General features: G+C 46.4%; 1 pseudogene across 2 annotated transcripts in view; it reads right to left on the minus strand.

Moving 5' to 3' along the window:
• LOC147898059 (pentatricopeptide repeat-containing protein At2g13600 pseudogene) overlaps positions 1–12,239 on the minus strand; it is a 35,744-nt pseudogene extending 23,505 nt beyond the window's left edge. Inside the window, exons 1-2 of one of the 2 annotated variants that reach the window (XR_015541566.1) lie at positions 9,779–12,239; positions 9,616–9,635 (exon numbers count right to left, since the gene is read on the minus strand). The product of XR_015541566.1 is annotated as a pentatricopeptide repeat-containing protein At2g13600 pseudogene, transcript variant X1 (transcript). The remainder of the gene's footprint in view (positions 1–9,615; positions 9,636–9,778) is intronic. The other variant, XR_015541567.1, reaches the window with a different exon arrangement.
• Positions 12,240–14,940: the final 2,701 nt, after the last annotated feature.

Consider the following 14,940-nt stretch of genomic DNA (forward strand, 5'->3'; position numbering starts at 1 on the left):
TTATTAAGAAATGAAATGTTTTCCTTCTGTTCAGTTACGGACAATGGGGACTAGGTCTAGCATTTGAGGGTGGAACCCTAAAATTTCAAAGTTGTCAGAATTTAATTCTGATCGCACCCACGCGTTCCTAATAGCTTAGACTATCTATTGACGTACTCTAAGGTCATAATTGAGCCATACTGAGCTCATTTGTTTGTCGTCTTATCTTGTATCTCCATTACTCTTGGCATGCTGCCAGGCCCACACCCAAAGCTCAAGGAACATTCTCTTGAATGGTTCCTAGGTCGGTATGCAATCTGTGCATTTGATTGGTCCCATGTTTGGGTACTCAGGTGGGGTGTGGTTTCTAGATGTCCCTCTCAAAGAGAGGCCATCACTCTTGTGGGTCACTAATGCCCATAACCCTTGGGAGTGACGTGGCAGCTGACACGTCGCAGACTGCCACATGGAAACTGAACTGGCAGGTCAGTCCACCTGTCCCACACATGTGGCAGCATGCATGGCAAGTGGCAGGGCATGCAGGCCAAGTGTTTGGCCCCAAATCTGATAGATTTGGGGCAGGTTGTGGGCTGTCCTCTTTGGGACTGCAGCCCACCAAAAATCTGGGACAAGTGTCCACCTTCCACTCTAGGCCTAGGGGGGGGGCTGAGCCTATAAAAGAAGGCCTCTCCCCTTCATTCCACACATGAAAATTTCGTCACTTTTCTTCTCCCTCCTTTTGGATGATGCAGCAGAACCTCTCCAGCTCCTTGGGTGGCAGCCAGCTTCTCCCCAGGCCATTCTCTCACCTCAGCAGCACTTTCTCTCTCTACAACAGCACATTCTCTCTCTACAGTTCCAGCCCCTCCTCTCCAGAAATCTGCCCCCTCTCAGCTCTTCTGGAACAGCAGCAGCATCCTCTCTCCTTCACCTAGCCTGGAGCAGCCACAGCCCCTTTCTCTCTCCTGCTGCAGTCTTTTTCTCTCTACTGCAGAATTTCTCTCTCTACTGTTCCAGCCCATTTCCCTTGCAGAAATCTGCCTTTCTGTGCACCTCTGGAACAGCAGCAGATCCTCTCTTACATCTCCTCCCTTGGGATCAGCATTGGCACTCTCTCTCTACAGCTATCACTCCATAAAAGCTTTCTCTCTCTAGCCTACAGGCTGTTTTTCTAAGCTGTTCTCATTCCAGCCCCATTTCCACACTCCCCTCACCCAAGGTAGCTTCAGAGGCATCAAGGACTTCATCTACAAAAGGGTCAAGTCACGAAGGGAGCCTGTATTGTCAAGTTTATCTCATTTACAGCACTATTTCATGTTGTTTCTACTATCTTTCTAGAAACTAGTGTTTGTCTCTAATGTTGGATGTAAGTGGTGACTGTTGCAGGCTTCTTCCTTGTGGATTGGGCAAGCCAAGAGTTGAAACCTGAGCTTGGAGTCCTCCTTTTTGTTGTCTACCTTGTACATATGCTCTTGAGTCCTGTATCTAGGTCCTAGGTTTTCACCGAGTTCATCAGTTTGGAAGGTGCATTGCACCTTGGTCTTGTATCTCCATTTTCAAGAATAAAGTGAGCCTGGATAAGGAGGGGGGCCCGTCTTGGCCCCTCAATCATATTGCATTTTTCCAATGATGTCACTTTGTGTTTAAGCTGTATAAGTCTTAATTCCAGCTTAATTGCAAACTCTTAAGTTCAAGTATATGTGTTTGGCAACTCGCAATCATCTCATTCAAACGCCTCTGCAAAATCCGTTGTCTGAATTGATAGAAAGCACTGAGTAGTTTACAGTTGGTTGGTTAGGTTAGTTTAGGTCTGATTAGGTCTAGTGGGTTGGGTTATTTTGGTTAGGTTAGGTTAGTTTGGTTGGGTTTAGGTTCAGTTAGTTGGACTAGGTTAGGTTAGTGCTAAATAGGGTTAAATGGTCTAGTTAGGTTACCTTAGGTCAATGTCCTTAACTGTCTTACCAATCTTTAGGTTTGGAATCCTAAGTGTCCTAGGTGACTTAGGGATCCCCCTCCAAAAAAAAACCCCCCCAAAAAAAAGAGGCAGAAACTCAAAATTCCAGCCTCTTTTTAGGGGCTTTCCACAGCCCTATTTGGGCTCATTCGGACCCCGTTTTCGAAGCTTCTTCGACGACCCTTCTGTTAGAAAACAGAAGGAAAGAATCACTCTAACCTCCAGCCAAGACCGCTCCCACTCTAGCAACACTCAACTCAGATAACTGATCACAGATACAATACTCACTCAGAGAAAACTTAGGCAGAGAGAGAATATATTCATCCACCGGATGGTGGGCAGAAAACTGGCTCCAGGAGAGCAATACAAAACTCAGCCAAGTGCTGAGACAAACTGCAGAAATTCTCTCTGTCAGAAAATGCCAAGTCTGAGAGCACAGCACAGCCCAAATCAGAGGCTTTCTGTCCTGCACTGGATGACTGGAATGAAGGGAAGTGAGGGCCTTTTATAGGCACTGCCCAGGCCTGTTGGTCTGACCGACCAGCAGGGTCGGTTCCCTGACTGGGGACCGACCAGGTCAGTCAGTAAAACCGACCAGGGTCGGCCCTGGTTGGACCGACTGGTCCTGCAACAGGGCCCTATAAAAGGGCGCCCTGTGCAGCCAGTCCTTTGCCTCTAGGTAGGCATGGAGCCCCCCCAGAATGCTGCTGTTTGCTGAGTCTCTCTTTTCCCATCCCATCTTACCCTCACTGCCCCTTGTCCCCACAAAACGGGGGCTCACAGGTGGGAACAGTGAGTCTCTAACACCCCCCCTCAATGTCACAACTGTGGGCCAATCCCCATGCGTTTGATGAGGTGCTCCATCTGTTCTCGAGGGAGTGCCTTCGTGAAAAGGTCGGACAAATTGTCGGCGGTCGGGCAGTAGATAAGCTCGATCACGTCGTCGATGATGAGCTCTCGAACAAAATGATAATGAACTTCGATGTGTTTGGTCCGCGCATGGTACACTGGATTCTTTGCAATAGCTATGCAACTCTGATTGTCGCACATCAGCACTGTCGCATTCTCCTGACACACATCCATGTCCTCCAGAATCCACCGCAACCACAATGTCTCACAAGCGGCTGTACACGCGGCTCTGTACTCTACCTCTGTAGATGAAAGAGATACTGTGGGTTGCTTCTTACTTAGCCAAGAGATGGCTCCAGATGCAAAGTAAGAAACAATATCCTGTTGTCGACCTTCTGGTGTCCACATCACCTGCCCAATCACTGTCACAGAACCCGCCTAGTTCAATGCCTTTGGAGTAGCTGATCCCAAAGGTGCAAGTACCCTTCAGATACCTCAGCACACGTAAACCTGCATTCCAATGATTCTTCCTGGGAGAAGCAGAAAACTGACATAATAACCCAACTGCATAGCAAATATCCGAGCGCGTATTGGTAAGGTAAAGCAAACTTCCTACCAATCGTCGATACAAAAGAGTATCAACCAGCTGAGATGTGTCGTGAACACTTAGCTTCAGCCCGACCTCCATGGGAGTTAAAGCTGTTCTGCAATCCTCCATCTGAAATCTCTTCAGAATTTCTCTGCAGTATTTCTCCTGGGAAATGAAAATCCTGTCTTTAGCCCGCTTTACTTCAATCCCAAGGAAGTAATGTAATAATCCAAGGTCAGTCATCTCAAACTCAGACATGAGTAGCTCCTTGACCTGTGAAATCTTCTTGACATGATCACCTGTCAAGATAAGATCATCAACATACCGTAGTCACAAAACTTTTGAAACTCCGTGGCAACTTGTGGAGTGTGAGTAATGCTAATTGACTCGAGTCCACCTTCTGACCAACCACTGCGAGCTGGTCCCGCACAACTTTCACCTTCGTCAGATGATCATGAACACTGTCACCCTCATTCATATCAAGGTTATAAAGCTGATGCTGCAATGTGATGATACGAGCTGTATTATCGGTTTCATACAACTCCTTCAGTATGGTCCACGCCTCTGAAGACGTTTCTGCCAACTGGATACGAGGAATAACAGAATCTGCTGTCGTGCCTATAAGCATTGCTAAGGCCTGAGCATCCCTCTCCTCCCATGCACAGAGTTCTTCTGCATCTGCTTCAGCTAGAACTTCACCTCTCTTGTCCACAATATCCTCCGGCTTTTCTTCAGTACCATTGACAATCTTCCACAACTTCCGTGCCAACAGATGGCTTCGGATCTTGACTTTCCAGAGTGGAAAGTTTGTACCATCAAGCTTTCCAGCTTCACCGAAATTAGGGATAAATGAAGAAGGAAGATGACTGGAGAAGGAGGAAGGACGAGCAATGGATGTAGAGGCTTCTGATCGCTGATCCATCTCGGTGAATAGCTACAGAACTTGAAAAACTGAAACAGAAATAAATGAACTGACCTTCTGTACTGAACTGAGCTGAAAACAGAGTTGCCTTACAGCCAAGGAACTCCTTCCTTCAGAGAGTGATATTGATGAGGAAGAGTCGGGAGCCTATGGCTCTGATACCATGTTAGAAAACAGAAGGAAAGAATCACTCTAACCTCCAGCCAAGACCTCTCCCACTCTAGCAACACTCAACTCAGATAACTGATCACAGATACAATACTCACTCAGAGAAAACTTAGGCAGAGAGAGAATATATTCATCCACCGGATGGTGGGCAGAAAACTGGCTCCAGGAGAGCAATACAAAACTCAGCCAAGTGCTGAGACAAACTGCAGAAATTCTCTCTGTCAGAAAATGCCAAGTCTGAGTGCACAGCACAGCCCAAATCAGAGGCTTTCTGTCCTGCACTGGATGACTGGAATGAAGGGAAGTGAGGGCCTTTTATAGGCACTGCCCAGGCCTGTTGGTCTGACCGACCAGCAGGGTCGGTTCCCTGACTGGGGACTGGCCAGGTCAGTCAGTAAAACCGACCAGGGTCGGCCCTGGTCGGTGGCCCTGGTTGGACCGACTGGTCCTGCAACAGGGCCCTATAAAAGGGCGCCCTGTGCAGCCAGTCCTTTGCCTCTAGGTAGGCATGGAGCCCCCCCAGAATGCTGCTGTTTGCTGAGTCTCTCTTTTCCCATCCCATCTTACCCTCACTGCCCCTTGTCCCCACAAAACGGGGGCTCACAGGTGGGAACAGTGAGTCTCTAACACCTTCTTCCGAGCCTCTCCATCGACATTTTTGTGTTTCCACGCACTATCTCTGATGCTCCTTACACAGGGTTTTGTTATCCATTTCTCCTTGCCTACATTCGAGTTCCAACTCTCTAGGGCCAATCACCATGGCACTGAAGCGTGTCCCTCATGATATATTGCATGACACTGATGAGGCTGCTCAGTATGAGCAAGTGCCTGCCACAGTGGTTGCATCCACTGGTGGTGCAGAGGTTCTTTCCATTCAGCCTCTCTCTCCTGCATCCCGAGAAGTGCAAGCAACACAGACGCAGTTTCTGGATGCCCTTTCCTCTATGCTCCAAGGTGCTTTCCGTCAGATAGGACAGCAGCTTACCACAACCATGGCTATGCAGGATACGGCTCTTGTCCAGATGGGACAACAGATCGGTCAGCAAATCATATCTGCCATTGTTATGCAGGATAAGGGTAAGCAGCCCGCAGCCCGCGCCCCAACACGGGGACCATTCAGACAGTCAGGATGTTTTGTCTACTCCACGCAAGGGTTTTATGGTAGATGCCCGTCATGCCTAAGAGCATCAGTCTTTTGGACCATTGCATGTACCCCAACTTGGGGATTATCTGAACATAGACGATGCATTTTCTATGCCACAGAGCACCTCCTTGCAGCCTGCAGGATGTCACGCCATCTTTTGGCTCTCAGCTTTCTGCATCTATGCACGCTAAGCCATCTCTTTTGGGCCGACCCATTGGTGTGCATCCGGCTTGTGCTCCTTTCACCGCACCAGCAAGTATACCTAGAGTTGGCTTGGGTTTATATGGCAGCCCACAGCCCTGGGAGAGAGGTCAGTCCTCTTCTCAGCCCTTTGGTATGCCATCATTTCGGAGAGATGCATTTGGCAGAGAGACCCAGCCCGGAGTTTATGCACCTATCGCTCCGCCAGCGAGCACATATAGCTAGACGCAGCCAATGCATCAGATGGCAGCGGCTTCTACGCAGCAGGGGGTTGGTGGTGGGCAGCAAGCCACTTTTGATGACATGTTGGCAGATTCTTTGCGTTCATACAGGGCCCTACCTGAGGCCATCAAACTTGAGATGCCCTTCTCCAATTATGTGAACCTTAAGCGTGATGATGCCCGCACTTCCGGAGGTTACACACACAAGAATTATGCAGCCAAGGATATGAAGGACAAACTCACAGTGCATAAGTTTAATGCATAAGTTTAAAGGGGACACTCGCACTCCCAATGAGTTGGAGGAGTGGCTCATGAAGCTGGAAGACTATTTCCGCTTCTACCCCAAGTCTGAGGAGGAGCGCATCATTTTTGCAGGTATGCATATGCAGGACTATGCCCACACATGGTGACGATACATGAGGGATTCGCCTCAGAAACCAACCACTTGGAGGGGTTTCAAAGAATTGATGGTCACATCTCCACTTGTATTGGATCAATATTTGACTGAATTTTATGCCTTGTCGCAGACCGGTACGGTCCAAGAGTACTTGCAACACTTTTGGAGGCTTTCCCTATGTGTGCACGACGTATTTGAAAAGGGAAAGCTGTTGCGTTTCATCCATGGGTTAGATTCTTCTCTCGCTGCAGATGTGAAGGCATATAACCCTGAAACAATATAGAGGGCAGCTCAGCTTGCAGAAGTATTTGAGCCTAAATATGTTGGCAAGCACAGAAATGCCATGGGCAGCTCACATGCTACGGGGTATGACGCTGAGTCGAAGCCTAAGTTTGCTGAGTGGACTGATAAGAAATCTGCAGCAGCACCATTTCCTCGCTTTCCTACTGTCTCGGGTAGTAAGATGCCGTATGCCAGGCCTTATAGGTATCCTAACGCCAAGCATGGAGGCAAGCCTACTACTGGAAATGAGCAGGCTGAGATAAAACAGCATACACAGGCAATAATGGACAGCAGAAAGAAGGCCAACTTATGTTTTAAATGTGGCGAGAAATAAACTCGTAAGCACAGGAATGTGTGCAAGATGCGCAACAGTGGTACTGCCAAGCTCAGCATGATCATTGACCTCTCAGATGACAAGGAATTATTTGATGCCCCAGGTTCTTTGGATACGTCTCGCGACGAGATGGCAAATACACATGATGCAGATGAGGCTCCTGACACTAGAGCCACGAAGGGAGGGCACTGACTTTCCTTTTGATCCGGGTGGTGCTACTGCGCATGACACTCATGCTTCGCATTCGTATGAGATTCTGCCCACTGATGGCATGAGAGGCCGTAGGCCATCACTCTTTTCTGTGGAGCATCACGATGCGATACCTTTTTATGCACGTGAAGATGTAGGTGGTAATGCTCCTGTGAACGAGGATGAGGCTTATTGGGATGCCCAGCCAACACTTTATACTATTTCCATGCATGCCCTGATGGGTGCCAAAAGTGCTGATACTATCAGATTAACGGGGATGATTAATGGCAGGATTGTGCATGTGTTGGTGGACAGCGGTAGCACCCACAGTTTTGTTAACTACAAGACCTTACAGAGGGTGGGACTGATTGCTACTGAGATAGACCATGGGCTGAGAGTAGAAGTGGCCAATGGACAGCATATGATCAGTAGATCTTGTTGCCAAGATGCAAGAATTAAGTTCTCTGATGACTGTACATTTGCAGGTGATCTCTTGGCACTTGACATGGGCCCAATAGATGTTGTCCTGGGCTGTGATTGGTTGCAATCACTGGGCAAAATCAGCATGGATTTCAATGCCTTAACACTTTTGTCCACAGGGATGGATATGTTACATTGCATGGTATTGCAGCTCCTAAATTGCAGGTCATTTCAGCAAGGCAGTTGGCCAGAGAGCTCAAGAGAGGCAACGCCATATATGCATTAAAGGTGTCAGTAACTAAAGAGGGTGGCACTCCCCGTGTTGATGATTGTGATATGCAGAGATTGCTCTCAAAGTTTGCTGACGTGTTTGCTGATTTGCCATCACAGTTGCCTCCGAGAAGAGATGTAGATCACGCCATAGTCCTAGAACCTGGCAGTAAGCCAATCAATAAGGCCCCATACCGACTCTCTAAGGCAGAACGGGAAGAAGTGGCAACTCAAGTGAGGGACATATTTCAGAAGAGTTTCATCACTCATAGCACTTCTCCTTTTGCATCCCCTGTGCTCCTGGTAAAAAAGGAGGATGGTTCTTACCGTATGTGCATTGACTACAAAAACTTGAATAAGGTCACCATCAAAAACAGGTTTCCAATCCCCATGATAGATAACCTGTTGGATGAACTCAAGGGTGCTCAGTTTTTCACTAAGATTGATTTGAGGTCCGGCTATCATCAGATTAGAATGAAAGCTGGGGATGAGCACAAGACAACCTTTCGCACAGAGAGGGGACTGTATGAGTTCAAGGTGATGCCTTTTGGATTGACCAATGCACCAGCTACCTTCCAGGCACTCACAAACAAGATTTTGCAGCCTCTCCTTTTCAAATATGTGCTGGTATTTGTTTACGACATCCTCATTTACAGCAAGGATAAGCAGGAGCACATCAGACATGTCAAGCAAGCGCTGGAAATTTTGAGGTTGCATCAGCTTTATGCTAAAGCCAGCAAATGCACTTTTATGGCACAAGAGGTTGAGTATCTTGGTCACATTGTGAGCAAGGATGGCATTCGAGTGAATCCTGCAAAGGTGAAATACATTGAGGATTTGGCCGCAGCCACGCAACCCTACTCAGTTGAGGGGATTTCTAGGTCTTGCTTCCTTCTACAGGCGCTTTATTCGCAAGTTTGCAAAGAGGGCCACCCCTATGACTAACCTTTTGAAGAAGGATGCTTTTATGTGGTCTATAGATGCACAGCGCAGCTTTGAAGACCTGAAATTCGCCCTCACTCATGCTCCTGTGTTGGTATGCCTTGATTTTTCACGTACTTTCATTGTGGAGGCAGATGCCAGTGGCAAAGGATTAGGGCTGTGCTAAGACAAGAACACGGGGTAATTGCTTTTGAAAGCAAGAAATTGGATGCCAAGGAACTAGATTATCATGAAGAAATGTTGGCTATCCTCCATGCTTTTGAAAAATGGCACCACTACCTGTACCGTAGCAAAATCAAGGTTAAGACAGATCATAGGACACTCAGGTATTTCCTTACGCAGCCCAACTTGTCAATGAAGCAGAAGAGGTGGCTGGCTAAGGTTCAGTCTTATGATTTCGACATTGAGTACAGGAAAGGGAAAGAAAACGTGGCTGCAGATGCCTTATCCCGTATGTGGGCTTGCAGTTTGTCTGCCATTTCTACCATCTTCCCTTTTTTGAGCAGTAAGATAAAAGGAAATAACTAGGAAGGAGAGAGGAGGGGCTTCAAGACAGGGCGACCAGAAAAGGGTCAGAAAGTTGAGAGGAGAGACAGGGAGCAGACGCGAGAGGGAGAGGGAGACGGGGCTGTATGGAGGCATCCGTACTGATTGTGCATCATGTGCTGCCATTGGATTGAAGTTCATGGAGTAGGCTCAAGACAAAATGCAAATTATATAAATACACCTAAGCGTTGGAGCTGTGAGGGCGTACCTTCCTTCTCGCAAAGGTACCTGTCCTTCAGACATAGCGGTACGCATGAACCAAAGAGTCACACGCTAGAAAAACAGATTTTAGGTACTGCACTTCTTCACCGCATGCTTCGATTACATCAACAACCTATAAAAACGCTCCACGGTGTACGATAAGAAAATACCTGCCTAGCTTGTATCACAGTTTTGACAGCAGTCAACTCTACTTGGAGTCCTTTCAAACGCTCCATGGGGGCTGCTGTTTTTTGCAATTTAGAGTCTTCCACTACTGATGCTGCACTCTCCAACCTTTTCAATTCTTCCACATTGCGTTCTGTAGATGGGAACCTGGCACCTTTTTCACATTAATATAAATGAATCAATCATCCACATCATCCTGACTACCTATGTTAGCCTTTATATTTGCTAGCAATACATATGGTGAAGCCTTCCCTGGATCTAACTCAAGAACAAAATTGGCAGCACGCACAGCCCGCTCCACATCGCTGTGGACTCTGCATGACGAAAGCAGGCTGAACCATGCATGTGCAACGTGCTCAAATGGCATGCTAATGATAAGGTCCTCTGCCTCTTCCAAAAGTCCTCCTCGTCCAAGGAGATCAATCATGCACGCATAATGCCGCATCAAGGGGGTTATGCCATGGTCTCTATCCATAGATGCAAAATATCGCCTCCCTTCAGCAACCAGACCGGTATGACTGCATGCAGTGATAACACAGATGAAAGTAATTGGGTCTGGCTTGACACCTTTGGCCTGCATTTGACCAAACAGTTGTAGGGCCTCCTTGCCGTGTCCATTTTGGGCACACGCTGCCATCATGGCATTCCAGGAACACACACCATGACGTGGCATCTCCACAAACACAGCCCTGGCATCATCTAGGCTCCCACAGTTACCATACATATTGATAAGGGCTGTCCCCACAACATCATCCAACTCCCATCCTTTACCAGCAACAGTAGCATGGATCTCTCGACCATCTTCCAGGGCAGCCACACTAGCACACACATCCACAACACAGATAAAGGTGATCTTGTTTGGCTCAATGCATTCAGCCTGCATTCCAACAAACAGCTGTAGGGCCTCCTTGTTGTGTCCATTCTGGGCGCAAGCTGCCATCATGGTACTCCAGGAGACTACATCACGTACTGGCATGTCAGTAAACACAGCCCTAGCGTCATCCAGGCCCCCGGCCTTACCATACATATTGATGAGGGCATTGAACACAACAACATCCGACTTCAATACATTGCCAGCAACAATATTATGGATCTCTCGACCCTCTTCTAGGGCTGCCACACTTGCACATGCATCCAAAATGCAGATGAAGGTGATGTTGTTTGGCTTCACTCCTTCCATCTGCATTTGACTAAAAAGTTGTAGGGCCTCCTCGCCATGCCCATTGTGGGTACATGCTGTCATCATGGCACTCCAGGAGACCACATTCCGCAGTGGCAACTTTGAAAACATAGTTCTGGCATCATCCAGGCTCTGACATTTGCCATACATATTAATGAGGGCTGTCCCAACAACAACATCTGAATCCCATTCGTTGCAAGCAACACTAGCATGGATCTCCCGACCCTCTTCCAGGGCTGGCACACTCGCACATGCATCCAAAACACAGGTAAGAGTGATTTTGTCTGGCCTAAAGCCTTTGGCCTGCATTTGACCAAACAGTTGTAGAGCTTCCTCGCCATAGTTGTTTCTTGCATATCCATCGATCATAATGGTCCAAGTGTACAAATTCCGAAAAACTATTTTGTCAAAAACAGAACGTGCATACTCCAAGCACCCACAGTTGCTGTACATTTGGACAAGAAGGTTACAAAGAAATCTGTCGCCTGTATATCCTCTCTTGGTCATGTGTTCATGTACACGTTCACCCTCAGACAGGGCCTTGGATTTGGTACAACGCCTCAAAAGTGCGGCATAGGTAACAACACCTGTCTCCGGACCGACCTGACACAGAATATCCTCGTTCAAGTTTTCACGGTAGCAATCTGCATTCCTCCAAATGGCAATCTGACGGTGCCCATCTAACGTCTGTATATGGCAAGCCCTGTTAATTCCTCCAAATGGCAATCTGACGGTGCCCATCTAACGTCTGTATATGGCAACCCCTGTTAGTTTCTCCAAATGGCAATCTGAGTTAATTCCTCGCAAATAGCTAGCACTAGGGACCCCCGTGGGCAGAGGAAGGGCCAGCTGAGAGCGCAAACGATTGAGGGAGGTTCCTGCATCACCCGAACCTTCAAAGGGCTGTAGGCGACGTCTAGACAGCCAGTCGCGAGCAGCTTCCACAGCTCCAAAGAGCCGCAACTCTCCACAACAGTGACGGCTGGAGGTCGGCCTCCAACTCAGATAAAAACGGGTCCAGCAAGAAAGAGAAAGGGTGAGAACTTACAAGGATGCTATGTCAACGAGAATATGATTGTCTTCTTGCTATCAAAGGTATACTTGATCTGCACTTTCTCCCGGATGTCGTTTAGCTGATGAAGAATTACGTTTATTTCAAACAGAGGTTCTCTAAGAGGCTATCAAAGAGTTCGTGCTCATCACCCAGAAACTAATCAAATCCATAGGCTTCTCAAATTGAGGTTCCCCGTAAGGTTTATCATCTTCCACAGGCTAATCAACGTGATGTTCTCCTAACGGATTATCGAAATCACGCTCCTGCTCATCTCCTAGAACTTGCTTATTTTCCAGATTTGCAAGCAAACTACGTCTTACTATAACTAGTATTTGTCCCTATTGGCTTCCTCAATATTAGTATCAATTCAAGAGATGCCTTTGTGATGTGGTATTGTAAACTGCTAGCTTCAAGTGCTTCTTCAAGTTGAAAGACTCATAAGGGACGAGTATTGAACCCGTTCTTTGCACGGGCAAAGATGCATGACCATCCTCAACGATTCCCCATGTGAACGTGAATCTCCGAAGTCTTAACCCATGGCTCTCAGACCTTCCATCTCCTCCTTTCATTCCATTAACCTTCCTCCCGAAGGTGACCTTCCATCTCCTCCATTCCATTGACGTATCTCCTCCTTACCCCCAAAGCTGCCTCTTGTCTTTCCACCTCCTCCCCAAAGCCTCCCTCTTGTCTTTCCACCTCCTCCCCCCTCCAAGCCTCCATCCAAGAGCTCCTTCTTCGTGACACGTGGCAGGCTCTTCTCCTCCAAGCTCTCACATGTCCTCTCCTTTTTTTTTTTGGGTGTCCATGGTTAATAGGTTAAAGATATGAGGCATAGACTCTATGAAACAATAGTTTGCACAAATTCCAAACTCTACAAATAATATGTCAAATATGTCAAATATGTCAAATATGCTTAAAAGAAAAGTATGCACCTTGAGATATGCAAATGAAGAGTTTGGCAAGGAAAATCTAAGGTACACAAAGAATGTGATGGTCGAATAAGAAAGACGCTAGATTACGAAGAATAATGTTGCTATATCGAAGAAGCCTCAATATATTTGAATGGCGACATAAAGGTATATGGCTTCCTAAAGACTCAAATATTACATTTACGAACTAGGGCAGATCTAAAAATGACAAGGGTTATTGAAGGAAAGGCTATGGAAACCATGTAGTAGAAGTCTACTATAGCATGAGATTGTTAGTGAGTTGTAATAAGTTCAAGTTGATTTAGAGATCGGCCTACTAACACATATGTATACATGCATGCATACATACATATATGTGTGTGTGCACGTGCGCGCTCTAACACACTATGCGCTTAGGAAGGTACCGAAGTTCTAGCTAGACTAACTAGACTTTATTCGATCGCATTAGCTAGACTAACTAGACTTTATTCGATCATATTTACTGACGAGTGAGATTAGTACATATACTCTCTACTACTATGTAGAGACTATTAGTCCTCTATTAGTGAATTATTTACACATATATACATATTTTTTGGATAGAGGGCTCTACACATCAAGTAGAGGGCAAGTAGAGTCTCCCACCCTTTAGCGTAGAACTCCTCTATTTTAAGTAGTGTGTTATAGCTTGAGTTATGTATGGTTTTTTTTTAATGTTTATTTTCTTGCAAGTTTTGTATATTGCATGAGTGTCTCAACTAGCATTGTTCTTTAATCATTATGGTGCTCTTTGTGGCTTGGCTAGCACTCTATCCTAGTTTTAAATAGTATGTTTCACTTTTGACAGGTCTTGCTTTAATATTGTTTTTAAAGATGTTTTAGTGTCAAAGATAAAACTCTATCATATTTTGGATATTGTGTTGTAGCTTTGGCATATTGTCCTTCCTTTGCTTAGCATACATTTGTGTTATGCATGGTCTAATTGTGTTATGCATAGTCCAAGATTTAACAATTTGTCCTATTTATAGCATAATGTTGCATTTTTTGGGACAAGGGACTACAATTCAGTTAACACACTATGCTAAGGGAAGATAGTGCATGAACCTTCCAAATATAGAAATATGTATGTTGTCCTACTCATATGGACTACAAGGGTGAAAAGGGCATCCAAGGGAAACCAACATAAGATCAGTGTGTATGGAACAGCCCATTCGATCTGTCCCCAGGCCCTACAGCGAACAAGAAGAAGCTCGCATCCGAGACTTACTACATGCAAAACATGGGTTACTGGTATGGCTACGAGGATATCCTATCCAAGAAAAATGGGCTTAGCTTCTAAAACCTGCTCAAGAGTAGTCTAAGTAGCAACTTCAAAATTCGAATCTGCTAGAAGGGAGACTTGCACCCCTACCTCTGCAAAAAGAATGTGGGTTTGAGTCCCCATGTTGACTCATTGCTCGAAGTGACTTTGGCCCAATGGATCAAGCCAGAGTAGTTGCAACCTCTGTTGTTTTGGAATTTCATGAGGCATTGGAAGTTCCTATAGGCTTCTGCTCCGAGGGGTCAACCTGGAGCACGGATTGCATCGACAGATGGCGTACTCCAATGTTGCCTACAGCTGAGTCATTGTTGTTGGTTCTTGTCTCTTGGGCAGTTTGGCTAGGTGCTTGTTGGGCGCTTAGAGTAATCGATCAATTATTGGAGTTGAGCATATCTCTCTAGCTTCCCTTCAAGATGAGTTTTTCGCTCTTAGGCTCTCAACCTCTTCCCATGGCAAAGTCTGGCATTCTTTGCTCATAGAGTGTTTGCCTCTTCCTGGCTGCCTGGAGAACCTGTGGGTCCACCCTTGCCTTCCATGCATCCTCTAGTGTGTGCAGTCATAGGTTGGTTGCCACAACATTCACCTTGTAATCTTTTAATTTGACAGTGGTAGCTCATAGCCTATCTACTTTACATTGTAGATTACCAAAATCGGTCTGGAGCTCGGTGTATTTTGATTATAAC

The sequence above is a fragment of the Dipteris shenzhenensis genome, chromosome 9 (assembly GCF_047967505.1).
Source record: "Dipteris shenzhenensis isolate YYH24624 ecotype China chromosome 9, Dip_SZ_1.0, whole genome shotgun sequence".
NCBI lineage: Eukaryota > Viridiplantae > Streptophyta > Polypodiopsida > Gleicheniales > Dipteridaceae > Dipteris > Dipteris shenzhenensis.